This window comes from Cnephaeus nilssonii, assembly GCF_951640355.1.
Source record: "Cnephaeus nilssonii genome assembly, chromosome: 7".
NCBI classification, from domain to species: Eukaryota; Metazoa; Chordata; class Mammalia; order Chiroptera; family Vespertilionidae; genus Cnephaeus; species Cnephaeus nilssonii.
Genome location: NC_137078.1, coordinates 12,405,212 through 12,420,387, shown reverse-complemented (window position 1 = coordinate 12,420,387; position 15,176 = coordinate 12,405,212).

The window sequence follows — 15,176 nt, the reverse complement described above, 5'->3', positions numbered from 1 at the left end:
GTATCTGGGATATATTTACCTTCTATAATTGAAACTTTGTAGCCTGGAGTGGAGGCTTAGGCCGGCCAGGGCAGGTTGAAAGCTTGGCTTCTTCGGTCACCGGGGGCAACCCTAGCCTGCTCTCCCCAGCTCCGTGGCTGCCGCCATTTTTCTTGGGATTTATCTTCTATAATTGAAACTTTGTATCCTTGAGTGTAGGCCTGGGCCTGCCAGGGTGTGTGGAAAGCTTGGCTTCCTCTATTGCTGGGGAAACCCAAGCCTCCTTCCTGCTCTCTGTGGTGGCAGCCATCTTGGTTGGGGTTAATTTGCATACTCACACTGATTGGCTGGTGGGCGTAGCGGAGTGATGGTTAATTTGCATATCACTCTTTTATTAGGTAGAATTATTATACATATTGTATCTATAAATGTTACAAACCTAACAATATATTGTTATAATGGTTATATCTTCTTTAAAAAATGTATTTCTATTGATTTCAGAGAGGAAGGGAGAGGGAGAGAGAGATAGAAACATCAGTGATGAGAGAGAATCATTGCTTGGCTGCCTCCTGCATGTCCCCCATTGGAGACTGAGCCCGAAACCTGGGCATGTGCCCTGACCGGAAATCCAACTGTGACCAACCACTGAACCACACTGGCTGGACTAATGGTTATATCTTTTAAAGAAGCTGGAAGAAGAAAGGAGAAGAAGTACATATTTATAGCTTTTGTTATATTGACCTTACTGATCATTTCTGGTTCTCTTTATTTCTTGTTCTTGTTGATTCAAGTTACCATCTGGAATGATTTCTTTAGCCCAGTACAGCTTTGCTCCTACTGACTTCTGCTATACTTTATTAACAAATATTTCTATATGGTACATTTCTATATGTTATAGGCTCAACGATACATTACATATATTGTTTGGTACAATTGCTTTGTTTCATGTGTGCATTTAATATATATATATATATATATATATATATATATATATATACACACACACACACATATGTATATCTATACTAATAAAATTCTAGATGGCCCTCGCGTGCGACATCATCACAAGATGGTCACCACAAGATGGCTGTGCGCACAGCAGAGGCAGAGCCCAGCGGCCGCTCCGCGTGGTGAGGCCTGGGGGTCCCATGGCTCCATGCAGCAAGAAGGAGATCCTGACATCGCTGCCTCCGCGGAGGAGGCGGGTCATGGCAGGGGAGGGCAGTTGGGGGCGATTGGGCTGGCAGGGGAGGGCATTTGGGGGCGATTGGGCTGGCAAAGGAGGGCAGTTGGGGGCGATTGGGCCAGCAGCAGAGGGCATTTGGGGGTGATCGGGCTGGCAGGGGAGGGCAGTTGGGGGCGATCAGGCCGGCAGGGGAGCAGTTAGGCGTCAATCAGGCTGGCAGGGGAGTGGTTAGGGGGCGATCAGGCTGGCAGGCAGGCAAGTGGTTAGGAGCCAGCAGTCCCAGATTGTGAGAGGGACATCCTCTGAGGGGTCCTTGATTGGAGAGGGTGCAGTCTGGGCTGAGGGACACCCCACACCCTGTGCACAAATTTTGTGCACCGGGCCACTAGTATGTATGTATATGTGTGTGTGTGTGTATGTATATTTTTATTATTTCAAAGAGGAAGGAAGAGAAAGAGAGACAAATAGAAACATCAATGATGATCAGCTGCCTCTTGCATGTCTCCCACCGGGAACCGAGCCCACAACCCGGGCATGTGCCCCGGCTGGGAATTGAACTGTGACCTCCTGGTTCATAGGTCGACGCCCAACCACTGAGCCACGCTGGCCAGGCTGACAGTGGGTTTTGGCAAGGTTCTCTTTGTTTCTTTTCCTCGAATACTCAGATGTTAAACTCCACCAATTGCTGGCTGATTGAAAGTCTGTTTTCAACATTATCCTATGGCATATATTGCTCTCCAGACCAAAACAATCATATTCAGGCTCATTTTAAATATATTTTTTTATTGATTTTTTTTTTTTACAGAGAGGAAGGGAGAGGGATAGAGAGCTAGAAACATCGATGAGAGAGAAACATCGACCAGCTGCCTCCTGCACACCCCCTACCGGGGATGTGCCCACAACCAATGTACATGCCCTTGACCGGAATCGAACCTGGGACCTTTCAGTCCGCAGACCGACGCTCTATCCACTGAGCAAAACTGGTTTCGGCCAGGCTCATTTTAAAGGATAGTTTCTGATATCACTATTTGAGATGTGGTCTGACTCCAGGTGGATTTCTACCAGCAGTCTCTTTCCTTGGTTCTCACCAAAAAAAAGTATATCTCTCAACTTTATATTTTGTTTCAAAGTACTCTACTAGATATACTCCAGAGTTTTTACTATTCACTTTAGGTCTGTATATCACCAATGAAACCAGAATTTTGATGTGATGTCATTTTTCAATTACTTTTAGAAGCTTTTTGAAGTTTAAGGAAAGATTATTTAATTTTCCAGGTAAAATTAATTTGCCTACAAGTCAGAGCACTTTATATTGAAATTCTTTTAATTGCAGTTGAAAACAGCAATTTGTGAAGAAACCTCAGTATGCTCTGTTCTTCAATCATTATACTCTTCAGTAGGTGAATAGATAAACAAACTGTGGTACATCCATACAATGAAATACTATCTTCTATATCCTATATAATAAAGAGGTAATAGGCAAATTGACCATCATTCCAATACACAAGATGGCCGCCCCCATGTGGTCAAAGATGGCCACTTCCATGTGGACACAAGATGGCCGCCCCAAAATGGCCAGCAGGGGAGGGCAGTTGTGGGCGATCAGGCCAGCAGGGGAGGGCAGTTGGAGGCAACCAGGCCTGAAGGGGAGGGCAGTTGGGGGCAACCAGGCCTGCAGGGAAGGGCAGTTGGGGGCAACCAGGTCAGTAGGGGAGGGCAGTTGGGAGTGACTAGGCTGGCAGGGGAGGACAGTTAGGGGTGACCAGGCCAGCAGGGGAGGGCAGTTAGGGGTGACCAGGCAAGCAGGGGAGCAGTTAGGCATCCATCAGGCTGGCAGGGGAGTGGTTAGGGGGTGATCAGGCTAGCAGGCAGAAGCAGTTAGGGGCAATGAGGCAGGCAGGCAGGCGAGTGGTTGGGAGCCAGCAGTCCTGGATTGTGAGAGGGATGTCCGACTACCTGTTTAGGCCCGATCCCGGTGGGCAGTTGGACATCCCTCAAGGGGTCCCAGATTGGAGAGGGTGCAGGCTGGGCTGAGGGATACACACCCACCCACTCCCCCCGTGCATGAATTTTGTGCACCGGGCCATATATATATATATATATATATATATATATATATATATATATATTCCTAATATGCAAATAGGCTGAATTGTGGAACAACTGGTCACTATGACATGTGCTGACCATTAGGGGATGCGTGCAGAACATGGTGGGTGTCAACTGCAGTAGGGTGGGGCGCCCGTTGCTGTCATTGGAGCGAGCCTCTAGTGGTTACTGAAAATTCTTTGCTCCCGCGTGCCGTGGTCCCGCCTGGCTCTCGTATGTGCTGCTGGCACCGGCCCTGCTCACACCACTGCCAGTCCCTGGCGCCGGCCCTGATTGCTCGGCGCTGTCAGCAGGTGGTGGCTGCTGGCCCCGATCACCCCTCAGGGCTTCTCCACTTCCCCCTGCTCCAGAGGGGTGATCGGGGCTGGCAGCCATCTCTTGCACCCGCTGTTGGTGACAGCCCCGCTCACACCCGCTGCCAGCACCTGGCACTGGTCCTGATCGCTCAGTGCCATCAGCAGGTGCGAGTGGCGGCTGCCAGCCCCAATCAATCCTGAGGGCTTCTCCACCTGCCCCTGCTCCTGAGGGGCGATAGGGGCAGCAGCTGCCACTCTCACCTGCTGACAGCACCGGCCCTGCTTGCACCTGTTGCTGGTGCCGACCCCAATTGCTCCACGCCATCACGGGTGTGAGCGAGGCCGGCGCAGTCAGTGCACGGGAGTGGCAGAGGCGGGAACAGGGGCTGCTGGCAGACAGTGGACCGGGAGGGTGGGAGGGTCTGCGGCGGGAGGGGCCAGGTGGGGGCGCGGAGGATGGGCCAAGACCCACCCCTGTGCCCATTGCAGCCTTGCGGCCCACAGTTCCTTTCAAGGTGCATGAATTCATGCACTGGGCCCCTAGTTCAGTGATAAAAAAAAAAAAGAACTTGAAGCCATGAGAAAACATGGAGGAATCTTAATGTACATTGCTAACTCAGAAACAGGCAAAACTATGGAGACAGTAAAAAGATCAGTGGTTGATAGGGCTCAAGGGGAGGAAGGGGTGAATAGGTAGAGCACAGAGGAATTTTAGGGCAGTGAAATTACTGTGTATGATACCGTAATGATGGATACGTGTCATTATACATTTGTCCAAAGTCATAGACTGTACAACGCCAAGAGTGAACCCTAATGTAAACTATTAATAATAATGTATCAATATCGGTTCATTAGGTGTAATAAATGTACCACACTGATGCAGGATGTTAATAATAGGGGAAACTGAGAGTGGGGTGAGAGGAATATATGGTAAACATTTACTTTGCTCAGTTTTTCTGTAAACATACAACTGCTCTAAAAAAAATAAAGTGTATTAAAAAAACCCTCAGCTAACAAATTTGTGAGGTAGACCTCTATATGTTGTAAGTGTATGGGGGAGTATCTTTGTATTAGTGAAGTCATAGATAACTAGATATCATTTCAGCAACATAATTTCTTCCACATCCACAATAGATTATTTTAAAATTTGTATGCCTTATAGTGAAGAATTAACACCAGTTTTTTTGTATGTTAATTATATCAATAAAACTGAAGAAAAAATGATTTAACAATCCTTTAACATGCCTTTTCATACATCATTTTTTCTGTTTTTTCCCCTATTAGGTCTGCATTATTATATTAATGAATTTAAATGTAAATCCCACTAATATATTTAGCTGAGAACTTTTATGCTAAATTTTTAGTGTACAACCTCTGAACCTTGATAGAATTAGGTGTCCAAAGTAGTTTCAAAATAGAGAATTGATAAAAGACAGAAAAGAAGGAAGAAATGACAATAGATCTAATTTCTTAAGCTGTGATGAAAGAAGCCTTTTATATAGCCTGATATTTTAGACCAAGGTTGTACTTAAATTACCTTGTAAATGTAAAGAAAAAGATATTTAGTTTCTATTTTAATTGTGATAGGGCTGTGTAGAACTTAATGAATAAGCCCTAATATTTCACATTCTAGTAAAAGTAATCTTTACTGCTTGATATGGAAAAGGTTTTCTTCACCCAAAGTGATTGGGGGCAGGGGAACAGGACCAGTCATTAAGGAAAGGAATCAGTCATAGTGTTTTTTTAGTGTCCAAAATGTTTGGCTTCCTGTGAAGCTGAACATGTAAGAAATATCAGGAGACTTCTCATTATGTTATGACTAGAGACCCAGTGCACGACATTCGTGCACTTGGGGGGAAGGGTCCCCTCAGCCCGGCCTGCGCCCTTTAGCAGTCTGGAGCCCTCGGAGGATGTCCGACTGTGGCTTAGGCCCACTCCCCATCAGTGGGACATCCTTAGCGCGGCCGTGGAGGCAGGAAAGGCTACTGCCACCGCCACTGCTGCTGCACTCACCAGCTGTGAGCCTGGCTTCTGGCTTAGCGGTGCTCCCCCTGTGGGAGCGCACAAACCACCAGGGGCAGCTCCTGCGTTGAGTGCCTGCCCCCTGGTGGTCAGTGCATGTCGTAGCAACCGGTCGCTCCTACATTCCATTGATTTCCATATTAGCCTTTTATTATATAGGATTATATAGGATAACTTATTTAAGTCTCTGCATGGTAACACTTAGAGGATACTAGTAAGTTTACAGCATTTCTTTTTTGTTGTGCTTCTTATTCACTCATCTTAAATGAAATTCATCAAATTGTATTTTGGGTGTAATAGTTGTGGTACCTGTGTTTATTTGTTTCTTGGTGCAACTCATAGAGCCTCATAGAGCTTGGATAATTTCAGGCATTTGATATAATTAGGTATATTCAATTTATGTGAGAATAAATATTGATTTTCTAGTAAATGCATTTGTGGACAAAAAAAAGGCCACATCCTAAAGCTTACAAGCTCAGGGAAGGCCTATGTGGTGGCCTTACAAACTAAGAGACCTAAAATAACCACAAAGGATGTTCTGAAATTAAAACTTTTTAACTAAAAGCAGTTTATGATAGGTAGTCATGTCCTAGGCTGGCATCTTCCCTGACAAAGGCCAATTTTTACCTTAATTGAGCTATTGTCTTTTTGCATCTACGATAACATATCTTTGGAATGTCAAAGTAATTTTCCTTTTTCTGGACCTCTCAGTGCAAAGGTACCACTCTGTGGAGACCACAAATCCCCTCATTGTGATTGTAATGTATAAAATAAGGTACAAAACTGCCATTATCTAAAGCATTATCTCTATCCGTTAAGATTTTGCTTCCTGGCAATTGTTGACAGTTTGACTCAAACGCATAAAAATTCTTCACAGGTTTGAATGTTTCTTATGTTGCCACATTACATTACATTGTCTCTTAATCTATGTTTGCATATATGACCATAATTCTGAAGAGTTAAAAATTTTCTGCATATCTTGACAAGCCTGCAGTCGGTTTACCATTGAGTGCATAGTGGTAAAAATACAAGAACTGCTCTTGCCATTTGGTACCATTGCCAAAGGTTCCAGCAGTTTTAACACCTTTGATTTTGCACCATTAGTACAATGTCAACACAGCCAATAAGGCAAACAGCATGTTAGTGTTATTATGAAAGTAATTTAAACATTGTAAACCCCATGAAAGGGTTTTTGTGAACCCTTGATGAACATGGACCACACTTTGAGGACTGCTATGGTAGTTAGAAAAATTAGTCAAATAGACAAAATAGGAAGGGGTTGTTTTGCAATTATTGTTAAGCAAATTACTGTACACTGGTTAACAATGCTGGGAAGGACTTTAACTACATGGACAATAGCAAAGTTCATCACTATGCCAGCCACCAGGGATAGAAGTCCAAACACTTCTGCCCACTGCATCCTAATATTGGAGTCACCAAAAGCAGTCAAGAATCAGATGGAACAACTCTTTTGCTGAGAGAAGAGACACAGCAATATCAGCCCCAATAGTGTATGATGGTCTCCTGTGGCCAGTAGGGCTACGCCCCAACTCCTCTACCCACCTGCTCTCTGGGCAACTGATGCAAGACAGATGGTCTGCACACATCCGTCTTATGCTGCAGAAGAAGGACCAGACCCTTTCCCTGAGGAGCCAGAAATACTGAATGCTGGGGGCGTGTCTGAGGGCCATTGAGCCACCCACTTAAGCAGAACAAAGGAGCTCATATTGAGCCTGAAACAGAGATTTTCCCACACATGGTGATAAGCTCTACACCACCTACGTTAGCTCTTCATTTGGTGAGGTATTTCAGTCCCAAAGCCCTTCTTATGTGGCTGAGTGGGATGGAAGACTGGGCATGAGACTGCCTTTCCTGACAATTATATAACACTAGAGGCCTGGTGCACAAAATTTGTGCACTGGAGGGGTGTCCCTCAGCCCATCCTGCACCCTCTCCAATCTGGGACCCCTTGGATCTGGGATCCATGGGATCGGGCCTAAACCAGCAGTCGGACATCCCTCTCACAATCCGGGACTGCTGGCTGCTAATGACTTGCCTGCCTGCCTTCCTGATCAGCCCCTAACTGCTTCTGTCTGCCAGCCTGATAACCCCTAACCGCTCCCCTGCCAGCCCGATCACTGCCTAACCACTCCCCTGCCAGCCTGATCGCCTCCATCTGCCCTCCCCTGCCAGCTTGGCCCTCAACTGCCCTCTCCTGCCAGCCTATTCTCCCCCAACTGCCCTCCCCTGCCGACCATCTTGTGGCAGCCTTCTTGTGGCGGCCATCTTGTGACATGGGGGCAGCCATCTTGTGATGACGTGAGGGTGTCGCGTGAGGGCCACCTAGACTTTCATTAGTATAGATACTAACGCAACAGTCTTACCTACTGCTTCTCTTTACCTAACCTAGTGTAGTTACTTTACTTTCAATTTTTTAAAAAATAGATTTTTATTTCAGAGAGAAAGGAAGTGAGAGAGAGAGAGAAACATCAATGATGAGAGAGAATCATTGATTGGCTGCCTCCTGCATACCCCCACTAGGGTTCGAGCCTACAACCTGGGGATGTGCCCTGACCAGGAATCAAACTGTGACCTCTTGGTTCATAGGTCAATGCTCAATCACTGAGCCATGCCGATCAGGCACTTTCAGTTTTTTTAATATATACCAGAGGCTTGGTGCACTAAATTCGTGCACTCTGGAGGGGTCCCTCAGCCTGGCCTGCACCCTATCGCAGTCCGGGAGCACTCGTGGGCTGTCCGACTGATGGCAGGGAGTGGGCCTAAGCCATCAGTCAGACATCCTTAGCGATGCTGCAGAGGCAGGAGAGGCTCCCACCACCGCCGCTGTAGTCGCCAGCTGTGAGCCCAGCTTCTGGCGCTCTGATCAACAGGGGGCAGCTCCTTTGTTGAGTATCTGCCCCTTGGTGGTCAATACGTGTCATAGCGACCAGCCATTCTGCCATTCGGTTGATTTGCATAGTAACCTTTTATTATATAGGATTCTTTTTTATTGATTTTGGAGAGGGAGGGAGAGAAACATCAATGATGAGAGAGAATCATTGATCGGCTGCCTCCTGAATGCCTCCTATTGGGGATCAAGCCCACAACCCTGGCACTCGCCCTGACTGGGAATCAAACTGTGACCTCCTTGTTCATAGGTCAATGCTCAACCACTGAGCCACGCCAGCCAGGCTTTACTTTCACTTTTGTTAAATTGTTTTGCCCTACTGTATTGTGTAATGTTTTCTTGTTGAAATGATTATAAAATTTAATTGTTAGATGTTTGCTTTTGAAATTAATAGGGGAGGGAATCAGGCACAATTTAAGAATTATAACCTAATAGCAGTGAATCCAAAGTAGTAAATAAATGCTAAATAGCTATGCATTACAAATATCCTTAAGGCTATAAAATCAAAACTTTCAAGACATATGCCATTTTTTGTTGTTAATTTTCACCTAAGGATATTATTTCTATTGATTTTTTAGAGTGGAAGGGAGGGAGAGGTAGAGAGAGACTGAGAGATAGGGAAACATCGGTGTGAGATACATCAATTGGTTGCCTCCCACACGTGCCCTGACCAGGGCCTGGGATCAAACTTGCAATCCAGGTACATGCCCTTGGGTGTATGGGCCAATGTTCTAATTACTGAGCACACTGTCCAGGGCAGGACATACGCCATTTTTATACATTGGGGAAACATGTTGTCAGTTTGTCATTTCTTCCTCAAGTTGTTTGTGCTTACTTAGATCCTCTGCCATGTGTACAAACTATATGGGATAAATATTGCTGAATAGTGCCTACTTTTAGTGCTTACTAAAGTAATGACTGACTTCTTGTAGATATGATTAGGAAATGAGAATATAAGAGGCAGCGAGATCAGCTACTAAATTGGATTATTAACATTTTTACATGGGAAGTATTTCTGTATGTTTCTTGTCTCTTGAAAGAGATAATGGCTACTTAGCCCTTTTCATTTGAGAGGAAGGATGCTCTTCTCTCTTAGTAGCAACTTTGGTGTACCCTGCTATTAGGAAGTCACCTTTATTTTCCTTAAAACTGCTCCAAGTTTTGAATCCTAGGTAGTATTTTTGGGGAAATTGGAATTGCTTTGGATTAAATGTCCTGATGTATAATAATGGCTTGTAAACTCTGAAATGCTACACACTGGAGAGGTGCCTCTTAATTTTTAAGTACACGTAAGTTCATTTTGCTGGAAACAAAATTTTTAGATGTCAGGTTATAGATATTACCGCTACAAAGAATCATCTATAGACTATCTGAAACAAGTAGTCTTATTTGGATAATGTGAGCAGTTGCCCTTAATTACACAATTACACATGAAAAGTACTTTGTAACTTAAAAGTACTTTGTAACTTACAAATATTAGTTACTGGAGGTTAGTAATTATGATGTCAGTGTATATTGATCTATAAATACAGATTTGAATTATATCTGTACTAATTCATATAATTAAAATATTTCTGAATGGTCTTCATAATCATTTTGAAGATTACATATCATTGTAAATATATTGTATATGTTCTTGTGTTTTTTAAGACAGATATTTGCCTGAGATTCACAAGTATCTCAATGGCCATGTCCACAATTCTTGTTCACATTTGTACACTGAATGTGAAAATAGAAACAGCAATAAAACTACATCAGTATGGAAGTTACTTGCTATTAGCAGATAATCTAGGAAATATGGAAAACTATAAAATGAAATATGTTATCTATATTATGAGCAAGAAATAGTCCCTATTAATGTTTTTATATATTTCCTTCCAGTCCTCTTTTCTCTGGATTTTAACTTTAAAATATTTTTTTATTTAATATGATACTTATGTAGGTTATTTTTAGTCATTTAAAATTTACATAAACTGACTTTTGGCCAAAGGGGCTGCATAAGGAAACTTGGTATTCACCTCTTCCCACAACCACATCAAAATTACAACTAAACTACAAAACAACCATCATTCAGAACCACCTGAAATTGAGCTGAATGGAAGTCCTACAATTACAAAATTTAAGAAGAAGCTGCATCAAGACTAGTAGGAGGAGGTAGAGATGCAGAAGGGCTGGTCCCACACCCATGTGTTACTGGAAAAAAAATTGGGAGGGGTATCTTGGCTGCATCTTGAGATCCCCCTTGAGGAGCGAGGGGTCTAATCCCACACCAGGTTCTTCCCCCCACCCCCACCCCCACCCCCTCCAGCTCAGAGTTCCAGTGCCAGGAAGAGAAGTCCCCATAACTTCTGGTTTTAAAAACCAGCAGGAAGGGAGGCTGAGGTTGCTGGAGTCCCAGATAGTTCCTCTTAAAGGGCCCATGCTTGGACTTACATGGACTCGCCCCATCTGAGCTCCAGCCCAGGGACAGCAGCTTGAAGAGACATATGGGAGGAACTGAATTGTTTGGCATCAGGGCAAGAGTTGGAGGGACAGCTTTCTCCCAGACAGAAGTACTGGCAGAGGCTGTTGTTTCTTTGATGAATTCCCCGCCTTCCAGAGTCAGCTCAGGCACCATATCTGAGATTCCATCAATCTGGCTCACACTGTTTGCCCCACCCTGGTGATTCCCTGAGGCCCTGCCCCACCCAACTTTTGGGCCCACCCAAGCTGTTTCCAGTGGCTTTATCATAAATATAAGCCTATCTTGGCTCATATTTCAGGTTTTCCTAAAATCTCTCAAGCAGCATCTGGCCTCAGCAAGCCCCATACCCAAGTGGCCCCAGGTCCAGCATTAGCAGAAGCCTGCATTGGTTCACAGCTTGGTCTTGCCTAGAGCACCTCCAAGCGCAGCACAAGAAGCAGCCATCTGCAGATCACTTTGTAGCTTATACTTGGTGGCCTTGAGCAGAACACAGGCAGTGGCTGACCTGGGCCTGTACCTCCCTGGAGGCCCAGAGCCAGTGAACCCAGTAGACAACTTCAGAATACATCAAAGCACCATCACCCAACCACCTTCACAAGCAACACACTCAGGAGGTGGACTCAGTGGGTACCAGAGCCCTGGTAAAGTAAGTCCTGCTGTGTGGCCCTGCACAGCAGATTCTCCAACATGGTTGGAGGTTGGTGGTCAGTGGTCACAGCCAGTCCTTGCAGCTGATCAGTCTGGGTATATCTCTCCCATTGATGTGCCAACAGCAATCCAGACTCAATTACAACAGAAGGATGTACAGCCCACACAGGGGTATACCTCAAGTGCCCAGGCTAGATGATCAGGGAGGCTGTGCCACTGGACCCTACAGTACATCTACATTAGGCCATGCTACCAAGCCTAGGAGACATAGCAGCTCTACCTAATACATAGAAACAAACACAGGCAAGTGGCCAAATGAGGAGACAAAGAGCATGGCCCAAATGGAAGAACAGAACAAAACTCCAGAAAAAGACAAGCAATCTACTAGATGCAGAGTTCAAAACACTGGTTGTAAGGATACTCAAGGAATTTAGTGAGGGCCTCAACAGTATATATAAAAACCAGAAATGAAGAATATGTTAACTAAAATAAAGAATAATTTATAGGGAATCAACAGTAGAGTAAGTGAAGCTGAGAATCAATCGATTTGGAATATAAGGAAGCAAAAAACAAACAAACAAAAAAACAACAACAACAACAAAAACAAACCCACAAAACCCCAAGCAATCAGAATAGCAAAAAGCACCCACCTGGCCGGTGTGGCTCAGTGGTTGAGCATTGACCTATGAACCGAAAGGTCAGGGTTCAATTCCTAGTCAAGGCACATGCTCAGGTTGCAGGTTCAAGCCCCAGTGGGGAGTGTGCAGGAGGGAGCCAATCAATGATTCTCTCTCATCATTGATGTTTCTATTTCTCTCTCCCTACCTACCTCTCTGAAATCAATAAAATATATTTTTAAAAAAGAAAAAAAAATCTCCCAAAATGAAAATAACATAAGGAGCCTCTGGGATAACTTCAAGTATACCAATACTTGCATCCTGGGTACTGGAGGGAGAATAAAGAGAGCAAAAAATTGAAAACTTACTTGACAAAATAACAGAAAACTTCCCTTACTTGGTGAAAGAAATAGACATACAAGTGCTGCAAGCACAGAGTCCCAAACATGATGAACCCAAAGAGGCCCACACCAAGACACATCATGATTAAAATGCCAAAGGTAAAAGACAAACAAAATCTTAAAAGCAGCTAAAGAAAAGCAGTAACCTAGAAGGGAGCTCCTATAGAACTTGAATCTGATCAGTCTGGGTAAATCCCTTCACCTCTTTTGCTCATCCCCCGCAACCCCACTCCCACCTGTCAAGCATCAAAATATTTATTTGTGGGTTTTTTTTTGAATTCCACATATAAGTGAAGTCACATGGCATTTGTCTTTGTCTGACTTATTTCACTTAGCACAATACCCTCTAGGTCCATTCACATTTTTGCAAATGGCCAGCTTTCATTCTTTTTATATATCTGAGTAATATTCCATTGTGTGTGTGTATATATATATATATATATATATATATATATATATATATATATACACATACATACATACATACCACATCTTATTTATCCATGCATCTATGAATGGACAATTAGGTTGCTTCCAATATCTTGGCTATTGTAAATAATGCTGCAGTGAACTAGGGGTGCATATGTCTTTTTGAACTGGTGTTCTGCATTTCTTTGGATAAATACCTAGAAGTGCAATTGCTGGGTCCTTTGTCTCTTGTTATAGCCTTTGTTTTAAAGTCTATTTTGTCTGATATAAGTATTGCTACTCCAGCTTCTTTTTTGTTTCCATATGCATTAAATATCTATTTCCATGCCTTTACTTTCAGTCTGTGTGTCTTTCCATTTGAAATGGGTCTCTTGTAGGCAGCATATGAGTCTTATTTTCTTAGCCATTCAGCCACCCTAGGTCTTTACATTAGATCATTTAATCCATTTCTATTTAAAGTAATTATTGATAGGTTTGTAGTTATTGCCATTTTATTATTTATATATTTAGATAGCTTAGTTTGTTTTTCTTAAAGAAGTCCTTTTAACATTTCTTGTAATGCTGTCTTTTAAAAAATATATATATATTATTAATTTCATTACAGAGAGGAAGGGAGAAGGATAGAGAGTTAGAAACATCAATCAGCTGCCTCCTGCACACCCCCTACTGGGGATGTGCCCGCAAACAAGGTACATGCCCTTGACCGGAATCAAACCTGGGACCTTTCAGTCTGCAGGCTGACACTCTATCCACTGAGCTAAACCAGTCAGGGCTGTAATGCTGTCTTAATAGTGATGAACTTTAGTTTTTTCTGGTCTGGGAAGTCTAAATAATAGACTTGCTAGGTAGAGTAATCTTGGTTATAGGTCCTTGCTTGTCATCATTTTGAATATTTCATGCTAATCCTTCTGGGCTGCCATATTACTATTAAAAAAAATGGAACTTGGATTTAGAAATAGGAGTACAGAACTCCACCCCCACAACCATATACTTTCTTGCCTTTCAATCAGTATATTTTATGAAGAGTTAGATAACATTCTGAGACCTGTGAAAATGTGGTAACACAGACCCTGAGACCCTGTTAATTATTTTTTGCTTTATTGCTACTAACATATTTCAGAAGGGTTTAAAATACTTTTAAAAGAGCTGATTTTCAGGTATTCAAACACATTTAACACCATGTAATGTGTCTCTTGCAGAATCTTTCACTGACTTCTTGGCTTTCTCATAACATTTTTCAACTATTTCAATAAAATAAATTTTTTTGGTATGAATTAGTTCCTCTCTCTTTGAAAAATTGCATAGAAGGCATATGGAGTCCACCCAGAATTTGGTTCCATGTTGACACTGATCATATCTCAAATATACCAAGTGGGTATGGAAAAATTTATTCACATAATGAGGCTTTCTGGAGAGAGCAGGTTTGGCTCCTAATCTGGTCTGCAAATGGCTTGAAAAAATAGGCAAAGGAGACTGACTTAGGGTTTCTCTGGTGGTTGGGGGGTGGGGTTGCCATATCCTGGCTGTGCTTATGTGGTTTGAACTTGCACCCAAAGTAGAAAGCATTTAGACTTTCCTATCTGCATGCTCACATGTGAGGCAAGGGGTACAGAAAGAATGGAGGACTTGAAAGCTGTCAGTAGTCAAACATAATGATTGAAATCAAACTCTAATCTACCTTCCTAACCACTTTGGATACATAATTTCAAAAAAATCTTTCCCCCCAGATTAAAAATGGTGGCAAAGTAAGAGGATGCTACACTGACACACTCCCAGGAGCAAACTGAAATTACAACTCAAATACAAAAATAAAAAAATAAAAAAAAAAATCCTGATTAATCAACTGAAGACAAGCTGGAGAGAACCCTGATAACCAAGGATAGAAAGTGGAGACTGCATAGAGACAGGTAGGAAGGGGGGAGGTGGGAAAGGGATGGCCAGGCTCCCACAGACAGCAACTGAAGTTCCAGAGACATATCTCAGCTGTGGGGGCTTACCAGTGAGAATTCTGGGGGTATAAACCCCAAGCTGGGCACCCCAAAAGAGGGCACCAGAATTGAGAAAGGTGCTCACATAACATCTGGCTGTGAAAAGCCTCAGGGTTGCTGTCTGCCAGG